Genomic DNA, 15,994 nt, shown 5'->3' with positions numbered 1-15,994 from the left:
GAATTTGGAAGTACTCCATCTCTTTCTATCTTTCCAAACAGCTTTAGGAGAATAGGTATGATTTCTTCTTTAAACGTTTGATAAAATTCTCCTGGGAAGCCATCTGGCCCTGGACTCTTGTGTCTTGGGAGGTTTTTGATGACTGCTTCAATTTCCTCCCTGGTTATTGGCCTGTTCAGGTTTTCTATTTCTTCCTGTTCCAGTTTTGGTAGTTTGTGGCTTTCCAGGAATGCGTCCATTTCTTCTAGATTGCCTAATTTATTGGCGTATAGCTGTTCATAATATGTTTTTAAAATCGTTTGTATTTCCTTGGTGTTGGTAGTGATCTCTCCTTTCTCATTCATGATTTTATTAATTTGAGTCTTCTCTCTCTTCTTTTTAATAAGGCTGGCTAATGGTTTATCTATCTTATTAATTCTTTCAAAGAACCAACTCCTGGTTCTGTTGATCTGTTCCACAGTTCTTCTGGTCTCGATTTCGTTGAGTTCTGCTCGAATCTTTATTAACTCCCTTCTTCTCTTGGGTGTAGGATCTATTTGCTGTTTTTTCTCTAGCTCCTTTATGTGTAAGGTTAGCTTTTGTATTTGAGTTCTTTCCAGTTTTTGAATGGATGCTTGTATTGCGATGTATTTCCCCCTTAGGACTGCTTTTGCTGCATCCCAAAGATTTTGAACAGTTGTATCTTCATTCTCATTAGTTTCCATGAATCTTTTTATTTTTTTATTTTTTTTTTTTAATTTTTATTTATTTATGATAGTCACACACACACACAGAGAGAGAGGCAGAGACATAGGCAGAGGGAGAAGCAGGCTCCATGCACTGGGAGCCCGACGTGGGATTCGATCCGGGGTCTCCAGTATCACGCCCTGGGCCAAAGGCAGGCGCTAAACCGCTGTGCCACCCAGGGATCCCTCCATGAATCTTTTTAATTCTTCCTTAATTTCCTGGTTGACCCTTTTATCTTTTAGCAGGATGGTCCTTAACCTCCATGTGTTTGAGGTCCTTCCAAACTTCTTGTTGTGATTTAGTTCTAATTTCAAGGCATTATGGTCCGAGAATATGCAGGGGACAATCCCAATCTTTTGGTATCGGTTCAGACCCGATTTGTGACCCAATATGTGGTCTATTCTGGAGAAAGTTCCATGTGCACTTGAGAAGAATGTGTATTCAGTTGAGTTTGGATGTAAAGTTCTGTAGATATCTGTGAAATCCATCTGGTCCAGTGTATCATTTAAAGCTCTCGTTTCTTTGGAGATGTTTTGCTTAGAAGACCTATCGAGTATAGAAAGAGCTAGATTGAAGTCACCAAGTATAAGTGTATTATTATCTAAGTATTTCTTCACTTTGCTTAATAATTGATTTATATATTTGGCAGCTCCCACATTCGGAGCATATATATTGAGGATTGTTAAGTCCTCTTGTTGAATAGATCCTTTAAGTATGATATAGTGTCCCTCTTCATCTCTCACTACAGTCTTTGGGGTAAATTTTAGTTTATCTGATATAAGGATGGCTACCCCTGCTTTCTTTTGAGGACCATTCGAATGGTAAATGGTTCTCCAACCTTTTATTTTCAGGCTGTAGGTGTCCTTCTGTCTAAAATGAGTCTCTTGTAGACAGCAAATAGATGGGTCCTGCTTTTTTATCCAGTCTGAAACCCTGCGCCTTTTGATGGGGTCATTAAGCCCGTTCACATTCAGAGTTACTATTGAGAGATATGAGTTTAGTGTCATCATGATATCTATTCAGTCTTTGTTTTTGTGGACTGTTCCACTGAACTTCTTCTTAAAGGGGAATTTTAAGAGGCCCCCTTAAAATTTCTTGCAGAGTTGGTTTGGAGGTCACATATTCTTTTAGTTGCTGCCTGTCTTGGAAGCTCTTTATCTCTCCTTCCATTTTGAATGAGAGCCTTGCTGGATAAAGTATTCTTGGCTGCATGTTCTTCTCATTTAGGACCCTGAATATATCCTGCCAGCCCTTTCTGGCCTGCCAGGTCTCTGTGGAGAGGTCTGCTGTTACCCTAATACTCCTCCCCATAAAAGTCAGGGATTTCTTGTCTCTTGCTGCTTTAAGGATCTTCTCCTTATCTTTGGAATTTGCAAGCTTCACAATTAAATGTCGAGGTGTTGAACGGTTTTTATTGATTTTAGGGGGGGATCTCTCTATTTCCTGGATCTGAATGCCTGTTTCCCTTCCCAGATTAGGAAAGTTTTCAGCTAGAATTTGTTCAAATACATATTCTGGCCCTCTGTCCCTTTCGGCGCCCTCGGGAACCCCAATTAAACGTAGGTTTTTCTTCCTCAGGCTGTCGTTTATCTCCCTTAATCTATCTTCATGGTCTTTTAATTGTTTGTCTCTTTTTTCCTCAGTTTCCCTCTTTGCTATCAACTTGTCTTCTAGGTCACTCACTCGTTCTTCCACCTCGTTAACCCTCGTCGTTAGGACTTCTAGTTTGGATTGCATCTCATTCAATTGATTTTTAATTTCTGCCTGATTAGCTCTAAATTCTGCAGTCATGAAGTCTCTTGAGTCCTTTATACTTTTTTCTAGAGCCACCAGTAGCTGTATAATAGTGCTTCTGAATTGGCTTTCTGACATTGAATTGTAATCCAGATTTTGTAACTCTGTGGGAGAGAGGACTGTTTCTGATTCTTTCTTTTGAGGTGAGGTTTTCCTTCTAGTCATTTTGCTCAGTGCAGAGTGGCCAAAAGCAAGTTGTATTGGGAAAAAGAGAAAAAGAGAGGAGAGAAAGAAGGAAAGAAAAGAGAAAGAGAAAAAAAAAGAAAAAAAAAGGGAAGAAAAAGAAAAAAAAATGAAAAAAAAAAAAGAAAAAGAAAAAGAGAAAGAAAAAGAAAGGAGAAAAAAAGGGGGTGGGGGAAGGAAACAAATCAAAAAGCAAAACAAAACAAAAACAAAAACAAAAACAAAAACAAAAACAAACAAACAAAAAAAGAACCACCGGGGAGTATCTTCTGATTCTGTGTACTTTAAGTCCCTTGGCTTCTCCTGGAAGTTGTCAGTCTAGCTGGTGTTCTGGGGGAGGGGCCTGTTGTGCTGATTTTCAGGTGTTAGCAGTTGGGGGAGCTGCTGTGCCCCTGCCTGGTGCAGGGCTCGGTGGGGGTTGTTTACCCCGTGAGGCCGCAGGAGGAACAGCCCCAGTGGCGGGGCAGCTCTGGAAACCTGGATTCAGCTCCGGCAGGAACTCCGTCTGCAGGGCCTGGAGGCTCCGGGGCGGGGCTGCTGATGTGCTCAGCTGGGGCAGGAGCGTCCTTGCTGTCCTGGGCCCTCCCGGCCTCTGCCTGTCCCGGGGGAGGCGGGATCCTGGGCTGTGTCCCAGCGCCCTGTGCTCCGGAGCCTGCGCTGGTGGATTCGCGCTCCGGGCCGCGCAGCCCCCTCCGCGGAGCCGCCGCCCAAGTCCCTCCGAGCTGCTCCTGGAACCGCGCAGCCCCCTCCGCACGGAGCCTCTTCCTCTGCCCGAGCCCCTCCGAGCTGCTCCCGGGGCCGCGCAGCCCCCTCCGCGGAGCCGCCGCCCAAGCCCCTTCAGCTGCTCCGGGTCCCGCCGGGTCCGCCGTGCGCGCTGCAGCCCTTAGGGAGCTCGGCGCACTCTCCCGGGGCGCAGGTGCTGTTAGTGTCCCCGGGAGCCCGAGGGCATCCCCGCCCTCCTGGGTCCTGCTCCACCTCCCCGGGAGCCCCTTTCCGCCCGGGAAGGTCGGTGCAGCTCCTGCGTCTCCGGGACGGGGCTCTCCTGTCCTGGGGACACTCGCCCCGGCCTCAGCCCAGCTCCTCACGGGGCCCCTCCCCCTTGGAGGCCTTTGTTTCTTTATTTCTTTTTCCCCGTCTTCCTACCTTGATAGAAGCGCGAACTCTTCTCACTGTAGCATTCCAACTGGTCTCTCTTTAAATCTCAGGCCGAATTCATAGATTTTCAGGATAATTTGAAGGTTTTCTAGGTAGTTTGGTGGAGACAGGTGATTTGGGGACCCTACTCTTCCGCCATCTTGCTCCTCCCCTTGATTCAAATATTTCAATCTTTATGAGATTAAAGTAGTTGTGTTCTTTCCATATTCAAATCCACAAGAATTTTAAAAATATAGTTAATTGCTGAAGAACTGAAAATTTCTAAGATAAACAAAACAAAACAAAAAAAGTATTTTTGACTTAGACTATACAATTAAGTCCCATAACCCAGAAAATGTAAAGAAAGAGAACTGTCAAATTTAGCAAAATGTAAACTATAAACCTTCCATTTTTAATAGAAGTTGCCATAAGTAAGTTAAAGAAAACAAAAGACAAGGGCACCTTGGTGGCATAGTGAGTTAAGTGTCTGACTCTTGGTTTCAGCTCAGGTCATGGTCTCCGGCCATGAGATTGATGCTGGGCATTGGACTCCGCTCTCAGCAGGAAGTCTGCTTGAGATTTTCTCTCTCTCTCTCTCTTTCTCTCTCTGTCTCTCTCTCCTTCCACCCCTTTCCACTCTCTGTCTCTCTCAAGTAAATAAATAAATCTTAAAAAAAAAAGGACAAAAGACAAACTAGGAATAAATATAACACACATAAAAGGTTAAGTGATTACCACTGAGAACATATAAATAGCATCTTCAAATCAATAGCCTCCAAAATTCTGGTTGAACAATGAGCAAAGACTACAGACAGCTCACAGAACGACAAAAAGACCAATAAATTTATGATAAGATGTTCAATGTCACTAGCGTTATTAAAATAAGATATAATTTATGGCCTACTAGTTTTGCAAAAAAAGACCTGATATCCAGACCTGGCAAGAGTGGGGGTAAATGCCCTTTCACATATTAAGAATGTAAGTTGGGACAAACTTTTTGAAAGAGAATCTGAAAGCATAGAATTTTTATCTACAAAAATTTTAAATGTTTATACTCTGACTCACCAATTCCACTTCTAGAAACCTATCCTGAAAAAGTACTTGCAAATATACACAAAGATACATATACAATGATGTTCCTTGAAGATCTGCCTGTAATAGAGAAAAATTAGAAATGAACTGAGCTCTCATCAATAGAATTGTTAAATTACGGTAAATTCATTAATACAGAATACAAATGCATTCTCACAAAGCAAAGGCACATCACAGAACAATATAACTATCAATAAATATTTGCTGAATGAATATAAATAGGTCCACTTATTTTTTTTAAAGGGAGGACATAGTATCTCTGTGTCTAAATAAATAACAAAGAAAGGTCTAGTGGGATACATATCAAACTGTTCAGAATGGTTACCTCTGAAGACAGGAATGGTATTGGATACAAGGCATTAAGCTAGGAATGCAAAAGGATTGAAGGGGGATTTTTTTTTTTTAATTTTTATTTATTCATGATAGGCACACAGTGAGAGAGAGAGAGGCAGACACACAGGCAGAGGGAGAAGCAGGCTCCATGCACCGGGAGCCCGACGTGGGATTCGATCCCGGGTCTCCAGGATCGCGCCCTGGGCCAAAGGCAGGCGCCAAACCGCTGCGCCACCCAGGGATCCCTGAAGGGGGATTTTTTTACTCTTTATCATTTGTAACATCAGAATGGTTTACAAACAATACATATTTGTGCATTACTTGTATATTTTCACACACATTTCTTGTATGAATACAATTTTTAATTTTAAAAAGAAAAAAACTATGAAAAAATTAAAGGATTAGATCTCAAAGGTTCTCTTCTACATCAATGTAACAACTAGAATAGGATTCCAAAGATAGGATTAACTGCTATGTTTACAATGCAAAAACTATTGGGTACTATTCTAAGATCTTTACTTATATTGTTTAATTGATCCTTATAACAATCTTATGGGATAGGCAGTTTCATCCCCATTTTACAGATGAAGACACTTGGCTTTGTAAATTTAAGAAATTAACCCACTATCTGGGGCACCTGAATCAGAAGAGCATGCAACCCTTGATCTCAGGGTTGCGAGTTCAAGCCCTACATCTACATCTACACTGGGTGTAGAGATTACTTAAATAAACTAAAAAAAAATTTAACCCAGTATTTACATTAAGACTAAACATGTATTTCATAAGCAGCTAAATACTTCTTTCAACAGTGTGTAAAGACATTTATTCTGATATCAGCATCCATGTGGACACCAACCAGGAAATCGTTAACAAGTACCAGAGGACATCTATTTAGCAGGGTAGCAAAACAAAGGGAAGGCAATTTTACATAATTTATATATGTAATTTATCTTTATTATATTAATCATATATATGGCTAATCTTTAGATCAATTTTTCATTAGTTCCTTGAACATTTGAGCAACTTGAACTCTTCATTTTTTCCTTAAACATCTGGGCTGCCTTATCTTGGTAGCCAGACAAGAAATTGTCTCCCCTTCCCCCAATTCATATCCTAAGCTTTGTAGCAATGAAAATTAGAATTTCTGGCTGACAGAGAGATAGAAATACAGATACAGAGAGAACAAGCAAAGAGAGAGAAAGAGAAAAGGAGAAAGTGTAGAAAAGAAAAGAAATACAGTAGTCAAAGGTCATAATCCTAGAGCAAGATTAGAAACATAGTCTGAGATTCTAAAGCTTTCTGCTCTATCACACTAATTCCCAAGCAAGTGAAGAGTAAAGATATCTTACAAAGACAAGGAAAGAAAATGGAAAGAGTCACCTAAATATGCCAAAATGAAAAAGCTTCATAGTACTGAAATAATTTTTAAAAATTATTCCAAGAGGACCCTAGTTTTATGATCTTTCACATTATTTTTCTATTAAACAATGTTAATAGGGTAGGTAAATAGACTTCCAATAGGTTAGGTAAACAGAAGTCTGCATTAATAAGTCTAACCAGATTTCTAAACATATACTTTTAGCTAGAAAGACAAAAAGTATTAGCCCAACTGTGTAAGAAACTAAAATAAAATTAGATATTACTTTTAACTTAAAAAAATCTCTCCAGGTCTAATAAAAGACACTTCTTAACTCATTTAATAAGCCCCACTTAAGTTTAAAATTATGTTATCTAAATGAATACTGTCATCAAAAAAGCAATATTGAAACTGACAGCAGGGAAGGGAACCCGAAGGAAGGAAAAGAAAAAAAAAAAAAGAAGAAGAAGAAGAAGAAAAAATGAGATCTAAGAACTCCAGAGTTTAATTTTCAAGTTTAAAATGGACTTCAGGGGGATTCCTGGGCGGCTCAGTGGTTTCGCACCTGCCTTTGGCCCGGGATCGAGTCCCGCATCGGCTCCCGGCATGGAGCCTGCTTCTCCCTCAGCCTGTGTCTCTGCCTCTATCATATATAAATAAATAAATCTTAAAAAAATAAAATTAAAATAAGATAAGATAAAATAAAATAATAAAATAAAAAAATAATAAAATAAATAAAATAAAATAATAAAATAAAATAATAAATAAAATAAAATAAATAAAATAAATAAAAATAAAATAAATAAAATAAAATAAAATAAAATAAAATAAAATAAATAAAATAAAATAAAATAAATAAAATAAAATAAAATAAAATAAAATAAAATAAAAATGGACTTCAGTTGGAATGCCTGGGTGGCTCAGTAGTTGAGCATCTGCCTTCAGCTCAGGGCATGATCCCAGGTCTGGGGATCGAGTCTCACCCCACACTGGGCTTCCCAAGGAGAAGCCTATGTTCTGCCTATGTTCTGCCTTGTGTCTCTCATGAATAAATAAATAAAATCTTTAAAGAATAAAATGGGGGCAACTCCGGTGGCTCAGCGGTTTAGCGCCGCCTTTGGCCCAGGGCGTGATCCTGGAGACCCGGGATCGAGTCCCACATCAGGCTCCCTACATGGAACCTGCTTCTCCCTCTGCCTGTGTCTCTGCCAATCTCTCTCTGTGTCTCTCATGAATAAATAAATAAAATCTTTTAAAAATAAATAAATATAAAATAAAATGGACTTCAGTTTTTAAAGTACCTATGAAAACCACACCAAATATAGGGAAATCTAGATAAACCTAGATAAATTTAACAGTGTTGTAACAAATGCTTTACTACTAAACATAATTTTTTTAATAAGTTTTTATTTATTTATGATAGTCACACAGAGAGAGAGAGAGAGAGGCAGAGACACAGGCCGAGGGAGAAGCAGGCTCCATGCCAGGAGCCCGACATGGGATTCGATCCCGGGTCTCTAGGATCACGCCCTGGGCCAAAGGCAGGCGCCAAACCGCTGCGCCACCCAGGGATCCCTAAACATAATTTTTAGAGAACTAAAAGCAAAAGTATTAAGGCATAAGAATTTTATTTATTTTGAGAGAGAGCAAGTGAGCACGTGCCCGTGCACGAGAGTGGGCAGCAGGGGTGATAGGGCAGAAGGAGAGGGGAAGAGGGAAAGGGAATCTTAAGCAGGCTCCACACCCAGCAGGGCTCAATCTCACAACCCTGAGATGATGACCAGAGCCAAAATCAAGAGTTGGATCAAGAGTTGGATGCTTAACCGACTGAGCCACCCAGACACCCCTAAGGCAATAAGAATTTTAGACTGAAAAACAAAATGTGTAGAGATTTTTTTATTCTTAAATAATACACTTACAGCTTACTGGCTTAGAACATGGTTCAGGTGATTTCTTTAAGACCTACCAGACCTTTGCTGTGTTCTCTGGTCTCAAAACAAACAGCTTCTAGGCAGAAAACTCACAGATTGTGTCACTGATCTCAAGACCAAATGGACAGACCAAAATGAGTCCATTCTTTAAAACAATTCAAAATGGGATTCCCACTTACTAATGAGCAACAGTGCCACCACCTGATATACAATTTTTATGTGACATTAGATAGAGCTAAGAACTCCAGGTCTCCTGACTTGCAGCCAAAAGCTTAGGTGTTAATCATAACAAAGAATTAAAGGATTTTTGGAATCCCTGGGTGGTGCAGTGGTTTAGTGCCTGCCTTTGGCACAGGGCGCGATCCTGGAGACCCGGGATCGAATCCCATGTCGGGCTCCCAGTGCATGGAGCCTGCTTCTCCCTCTGCCTATGTCTCTGCCTCTCTCTCTCTCTCTATCATAAATAAATAAAAATTTAAAAAAATAAAATAAAACTATAAAAAAAAAGAATTAAAGGATTTTTAAATATTTTTATTCCTTAAATCATCATAGCAGCTCATGGTGAAAATTCAAATTTCAAAAAAAACTTTTTTTTTTTACTAAGCAGAGTTTCAACCTATAAAGATGTAAATCAGAAATATAGAAAGTTTATAATCTTAATATTTATAATATTTATAACAAAAATTAATTCTAAACTCTAAGCACAAATTAGCGCTTTATCAACTAAGGTCAAAGTAAAATATTCATATAATTTCATACAATATTCCTTATTTTTTTCTGTTTTACCTTTATGGTAAAAGGGATGGTCTCTTTTTTTCTTAAAGATTTTATTTATTTATTCATGAAAGACAGAGAGAGAGAGAGACAGAGGAAGAAGCAGGCTCCATGCAGGGAGCCCGATGCAGAACTCGATCCCAGGACCATGGGATCACGCCCTGAGCCAAAGGAAGAAGCTCAATTGCTGAGCCACCCAGGCATCCCTAAAAAGAATGTTCTAAGAACACAATTTCATCTTTTATTATATAATGAAACCTCCAATATAGTTTTCTAGCACACTAAAACCAAGATAAAAAGTCTTTGTAAAACAGATTAAAAATGTCCTTCATGTCCTTGTTTATTCCCACACATACTTTATTATTTTCAAAGAGAAAAAGCAGAACTTAAGGTATTTGTGTATACTTCAAAAATTGAACTACATAGGGACGCCTGGGTGGCTCAGCGGTTGAGCTTTGGCTCGGAGTGTGATCCCAGAAAATTCTGGGATGGAGTCCCACATCGGGTTCCTCGAGAGGAGCCTGCTTCTCCTTCTCCCTGTGTCTCTGCCTCTCATGAATAAATAAATAAAATCCTTAAAAAAAATTGAACTACATAAAAAACGGATTTAAGTCAATAGGTCAACATTTGGAAACATATAGGGAAATGTACTGTATCAAGAGTCACAAAAAGTTGAAAATGTACTGAAAAAGCCAAAATTTTACATTAACTACTGAAAAAAGTACAATATATACTATATAATTACCTATTAAAGTTTTCCATCCTTAGCTTGTATATATTTATCACAGAATTGAGTTGGAAGGTACATTAGTCCATTCTCCTACTATTTAGTACAGAATATCCAAATACTTACCTTTAACAGTTGGTCTGCCAATCTGTACATAAATGCCTCCAATGACAGAAAATTTTTATACCCCTCTCACAAGGCACCTGTGGAAGGGAGTCTCTAAGATGGTCACCGAGCCTACTAGTGTTTACAACCTTTTTTACTCACTGGCCCTTAAATATGGGCTGGACTTAAGTGACTCACTTCTACACAAAAGCATAGCAAAAATGTTGAGATGTCACTTCCAAGATTTGATGATATTGAGAGTGTACCCATGTGCCCTGTTCTCTCAGACTGCTCACTCTGGGGGAAGACAGCAGTCATTCCATGAGACAACCTTGTGGAAACATCCAAGTGGCAAAGTAAAGAGTGGAAACATCCAAGTGGCAAAGTAAAGAATGGAAACCCTCAGTCCAACAGCCCACAGTAACAGAGGCCCAAGTTATTGAGCTTGGAAGTTTATCCCTGATTTGTATCTTCAGGTGAGACCACAGCCCCTCTCAGCAGCTTGACTGCAACCTTAAGAGAGACTAAATCAGAGGCGCTGGGCAGCCCGGGTGGCTCAGCGGTTTAGCGCCACCTTCAGCCCAGGGCGTGATCCTGGAGTCTGGGGATGGAGTCCCACATCGGGCTCCCTGCGTGGAGCCTGCTTCTCCCTCTGCCTGTGTCTCTGCCTCTCTCTCTCTCTCTCTCTCTCCTCTGTGTATTCTCAGGAATAAATAAATAAAATATTTTTAAATCAATCAATCAATCAATCAGAGGCACTAAGTAGGGCTATGCCCAGATTCCTGACCCTCAGAAACAGTAAGATAAATATTTGTTGTTTTAAGCCACTATGTTTTGGAAAACGTAACTTATCATTTATCACTCAGTAATAGACAATACAGGACGACTCCTATAATTTTTTCACAAGTAGAAAAATTTTGCTTTTCTTTTTTTTTTTTAAGGTGGGGAAGGGCAGAGGGGAAGAGAATCTTAAGAAGGCCCCACAACCAGTGCAGTCTGATGCAGGGCTCCATTTCACAACCCAGAGATCATGACCTGAGCTGAAATCAAGAGTAGGATGCTTATAAAAAGAAAAAAAAAAAAGAGTAGGATGCTTAAACTGAGCCACGCCGACACCCCAAAATTTTGCTTTCCTCATACTGAACTGAAATCTACTTTCTTGTAACTTTCATCTAGTTATGTCTTCAGGATCAGAATGATACAAGTTTGTTATGTTTAAAACTTTCACATGTTTGAATCTGACAATAATCATGTTTATATTCCTATTTGCTTCAACCTTTCTTCACACAGCTTACCGATCCCCTACTCTTCTAGTCCTTTTCCTCTGAACATGTGTTAATCTCCCTCTTAAAACATCCAAAACAGAACACAATACTCCAGGTATGGTCATGTCCAGCTACTGTATATACTGAAATTAACACTTCCCATGATGGGGCACTATACTATATGGGGCACTATATACACACCCAAAAACCTAAAGTTGCTTTACATCAACATCTGTTTTTCAGATACTTGTTTTTGTACTTCCCAGAATTTCATTTCTAAAAATTATCTAGAAGTTAGAAGGAAAATCAACTCAATTCAATTTCCAGGCTTTCAAACTTAGATTTTAAAAAGGTTACACCAGGGCAGCCCGGGTGGCTCAGCGGTTAAGAACCCCTTCAGCCCAGGACCTGATCGTGGAGACTGGGGATTGAGTCCCACAGGGGACTCCCTGCATGGAGCCTGCTTCTCCCTCCAGCTGGGTCTCTGCCTCTCTCTCCTCCCTGTGTCTCCATGAATAAATAAATAAAATCTTAAAAAAAAAAAGGTTAAACAAAAAATGGGTATTAGGACTCCAATTTTAGTTCAGGGATACTGAAGTTTTTCAAGTTTTCTCAAATAAGATTCTATTTTCTTTTTCAATACATCAACAAAAGTCACAAAACATGAAATTTAGCCTTAGAAATGTGTTTATTTCATAGAATTCATTCATTATCTGTATCAAATGTATCTAATAGTATAAATGTTTATATATTTTTTCTGTATAGAACTGTTCTATTTATAGAATATAAATATATTCTATTTATAGAATATAGGGTGTTGGTTTGTAAAATAAGATAAAGGTCCAGACAGACTGGCAAGTATCTGAATAGTGCTTAATAAATATTTCTCCCTTAAGAGTTCATATTTCTCCCCTTAAGAGTTTCTCCCCTTAAGAGTTCATATTTCTCCCCTTAAGAGTTCATATCCGTGGTAAAACCAGTATGTCAAAAGGGCTGCTAATACCATGCTATGGAAGAGCTACTGCTCTGTAGATAAAGTATAAAAGTTTAAAAGTTGGAAAAAGTTTAAAAATATTGTTTTAAAATATATTTTAGGAAATAGTTTAAAAATATTGTTTTAAAATATATTTTAGGGCAGCCCAGGTGGCTCAGCGGTTTAGCGCCACCTTCAGCCCAGGGCCTGATCCTGGAGACTTGGGATCAAGTCCCACGTTGGGCTCCCAGCATGGAGCCTGCTTCTCCACCTGCCTGTGTCTCTACACCCCCCCCTTTCTCATGAATAAATAAAAATCTTTAAAAAATATATATATATATATTTTTTAAGGTGTAACTTTTTTAAGATTTTATTTATTTATTCATGAGACACACACACAGAGAGGCAGAGACATAGGCAGAGGGAGGAGGAGGTTCCCTTGGGGGAGCCTGATGCAGGACTCAATCCTAGGACCCCGGAATCACAACCTGAGCCGGAGGCAGACACTCAACCACTGAGCCACCCAGGTGCCCCTTTCGGTGTAATTTTAAAATACTGGGAAGCTTGATCAGATCAAGTATGTTGAAGATGCCATATGAAGACACTTCTACTGTGGTAATGCTTAAGTCCGTATTTGTTTAAAATATATTTGAGGGATCCCTGGTTGGCGCAGCGGTTTGGCGCCTGCCTTCGGCCCAGGGCGCGATCCTGGAGACCCGGGATCGAGTCCCACGTCGGGCTCCCGGTGCATGGAGCCTGCTTCTCCCTCTGCCTGTGTCTCTGCCTCTCTCTCTCTATCATAAATAAAATATTTATTTATTTATTTATTTATTTATTTATTTATTTATTTATTTATTTGAGTATTGGGGTGCCTGGGTGGCTCAGCTGGTTAAGCATCCAACACTTGATTTCAGCTCAGGTCATGGTCTCAGGGTTGTAAGACAGAGCTCAGTGCCCAACGTGGAACCTGCTTAAGATTCTCTCTCTCCCTCTCCCCCCTTAAAAATAAAAATGAAAAAATATATATCTGAGTGATACTCAGTGCTAGCACCATGTTGCATCCTGGGGATACAATGACTGAGTTACTATGGTGAACAAAAATATGAAACAGGAAAGAAAGGTTTATAAGGGAGTATGTAGCGTTTTTTAAGGATAATTTTTCACACAAACATAAACTCAAAACAAAAAGGAAGAAAAATCAGTTGAAATATATAAGCTTTGGCTATTCAGTGTAATGGATACTGAATACCACATGGGGGGGAAAAAAGTATCCTTAGGCATGAGCCAGCACTGGATTTGGAGTTTGAAGACCTGGGTTCAAGTCTTCTTTATAAAGGTAATATGCATAAAATATAAAAAGCACCATGAAAGAATTACAAATAAAATGCCATGGAAGTTCACAATAGTAATGGGGTTTTCTGCTAAGAATAGGTCTGAGGGATTGTTAATATCTTAATATAAAGATGGTAAAGGAAAAGGTACTAAGATTTATTGTGCATTTACTATGCCAGGCTCTTAAATACTGTTCCTATATAGTATTTACAAATTCTTACAACTCCATAATTTCATTTCACAGATGATTACACTAATTCTCAGAAATGTTAGGTACTCGTCTAAGGTCATACACCAAAAAGTGCAGAAGAAAGGGACGACAGGGTCTATAGGACTAAAACCCTTTGACTTTCCCACTATAACATTCTGACATTTACATGGGGAGAAAACAAGAGGGGATACTTGGGATAATGAACCTAATGTCAAAGTTTCAGAAATTGGAATTCAACTTATTTCCTGTGCTATGTAGTGATTTGCCATTCATTAGCTGAGTAAGTCTAAGGCAATGCTTCTTAAATTTTTTTCTGTAAGGGCAGAGAACAATTGAACCATCCTCAGGAGCCCTTAAGGATGTAATTTTTTTTTTGAAGCTTTTGAAATTTACCTTAGAAATTACTGATTACATTCTCCATGTCATCATTTTGTGCTTTAATGTAAAAACAGCATTTTTTTAATCCAACTTTTCAAGTGAAATTGATGAACATTCCTTAAGTGAGTGCCATGTTAGGTGACCACAGATTTATCACTAGGCACACTGCAGCTTATCTGTAACAAATACTATTTGAAAAGCATAGATAAGGGATCCCTGGGTGGCGCAGTGGTTTGGCGCCTGCCTTTGGCCCAGGGCGCGATCCTGGAGATCCGGGATCGAATCCCACATCGGGCTCCCGGTGCATGGAGCCTGCTTCTCCCTCTGCCTGTGTCTCTGCCTCCTCTCTCTCTCTCTCTCTGTGGCTATCATAAATAAATAAAAATTTAAAAAAAAAAGAAAAGCATAGATAAAAGGGATTAAATGATTTATTGATTATTCAAGAAGCAATGATCCGTAATGAGGATTTCTTTTTAAGATTTTATTTATTTATTCATGGAGACAGAAAGAAAGAGAGAGAGAGAGAGGCAGGCAGAGACACAGGTAGAGGGAGAAGCAGGCTCCATCCAGGGAGCCTGATGAGGGATTCGATCCCGGGACTCCAGGATCACACCCTGGGTGAAAGGCAGGTGCTAAACCGCTGAGCCACCCAGGGTTCCCTGAGGATTGCTTAATACCAAATGAATCTCAAGTCAGAGTATCCACCGCCTTATTTTCTAAATTTGAGAACATCTTATTAAAAGCAGGAAAGCAATCACTGCACACATATGGAAGGAAACACCCTTTTTCCATGTCACCATGGTCATAAAAGAACTTGCATCAAAGAGTAAGGATGCACTTTAATAGCTCCTGTGAGCCCTGTAAAGTCATTGTAAGAAAGAAGTCCTGGACCTCAAAATGCTAAATGGATCATGCAGAGGATTTTAATTATCTTTGCCAATGTTCCACTTTATTAAAAGGTAATCAACAGATGCCTTAAATTTTCTCCAAAGGGCTTTCAAACAGATTATTTTGTTCAACCTAAGGAAGGGCCCATTCCAGACTAAAATAATAGGTATTATCCCCATTTTACCGATCTAGATATTGGATTCAACAGTAGGATAAGTAGTCTTCAATAGCAAAGTATATTGTAATCAATAGCAAAATGAAACTTAAATCCAGGCCATCTGATTTCCAGCTTACTGATCTACAAAGGAAAAATGCATCTTTTCATATGTATTTTGAAGTGTTTCTTAAACTGTAGTATATATCAACCATATCACATGCTGTCCATTCAGTAACTGATAAACTCAATAATACAAAGAGAAAAAGAGGCTGAACACAATTACATAACTAGGAACTTAGGATAATACCCTTTTTCTTTTATGATATTTTCCTAATACTGGCTCTTAAGAGAGAGAAAGAAAAAAGAATTAGGAAGTAGGAGGGAGAGATAAACACGTTAAAATCTTTTTACAAAAAAAAACTATGTATTTATAATGACATCTAAGTTTGAGTGTTGGGTTTTTTACTAGACAATATACTATTAATGGCTTAATTGCTATTCTTTTCCCTTATTATATAATAATTTTTCTTTGCTGTGTGGAAGCAATCTACCCTCTAAAACCTAAGGTAAAATTGTTCATTACATCTTCATCCTAAATGAAATCTCGAGAATATGCCATATAAAGGAAAATGGG

The 15,994-nt window shown here is 39.1% G+C and overlaps 1 protein-coding gene across 12 annotated transcripts in view; it reads right to left on the bottom strand.

Annotated features, from left to right (window-relative positions):
• Positions 1–15,994, bottom strand: part of LOC112640728 (transcription initiation factor TFIID subunit 13) — a 92,653-nt gene that overhangs the window by 57,388 nt on the left and 19,271 nt on the right. For 3 of the 12 annotated variants that reach the window (XM_049111012.1, XM_049111017.1, XM_049111011.1), the window contains one exon: positions 4,903–4,989. The exons of 6 other annotated variants lie outside the window; for them this stretch is intronic. The gene's annotated coding sequence lies outside the window, so the exon portion shown is untranslated. Of the gene's footprint in view, positions 1–3,846; positions 4,120–4,299; positions 4,487–4,902; positions 4,990–15,994 lie in introns of those variants that run through there. 3 more of the 12 variants (XM_049111013.1, XM_049111014.1, XM_049111010.1) reach the window with 2 other exon arrangements.

Source organism: Canis lupus, chromosome 6 (assembly GCF_003254725.2).
Source record: "Canis lupus dingo isolate Sandy chromosome 6, ASM325472v2, whole genome shotgun sequence".
NCBI classification, from domain to species: domain Eukaryota; kingdom Metazoa; phylum Chordata; class Mammalia; order Carnivora; family Canidae; genus Canis; species Canis lupus.
The sequence above is the reverse complement of the archived record's forward strand: the minus strand, read 5'-3'. Positions and strand labels throughout refer to the sequence as shown.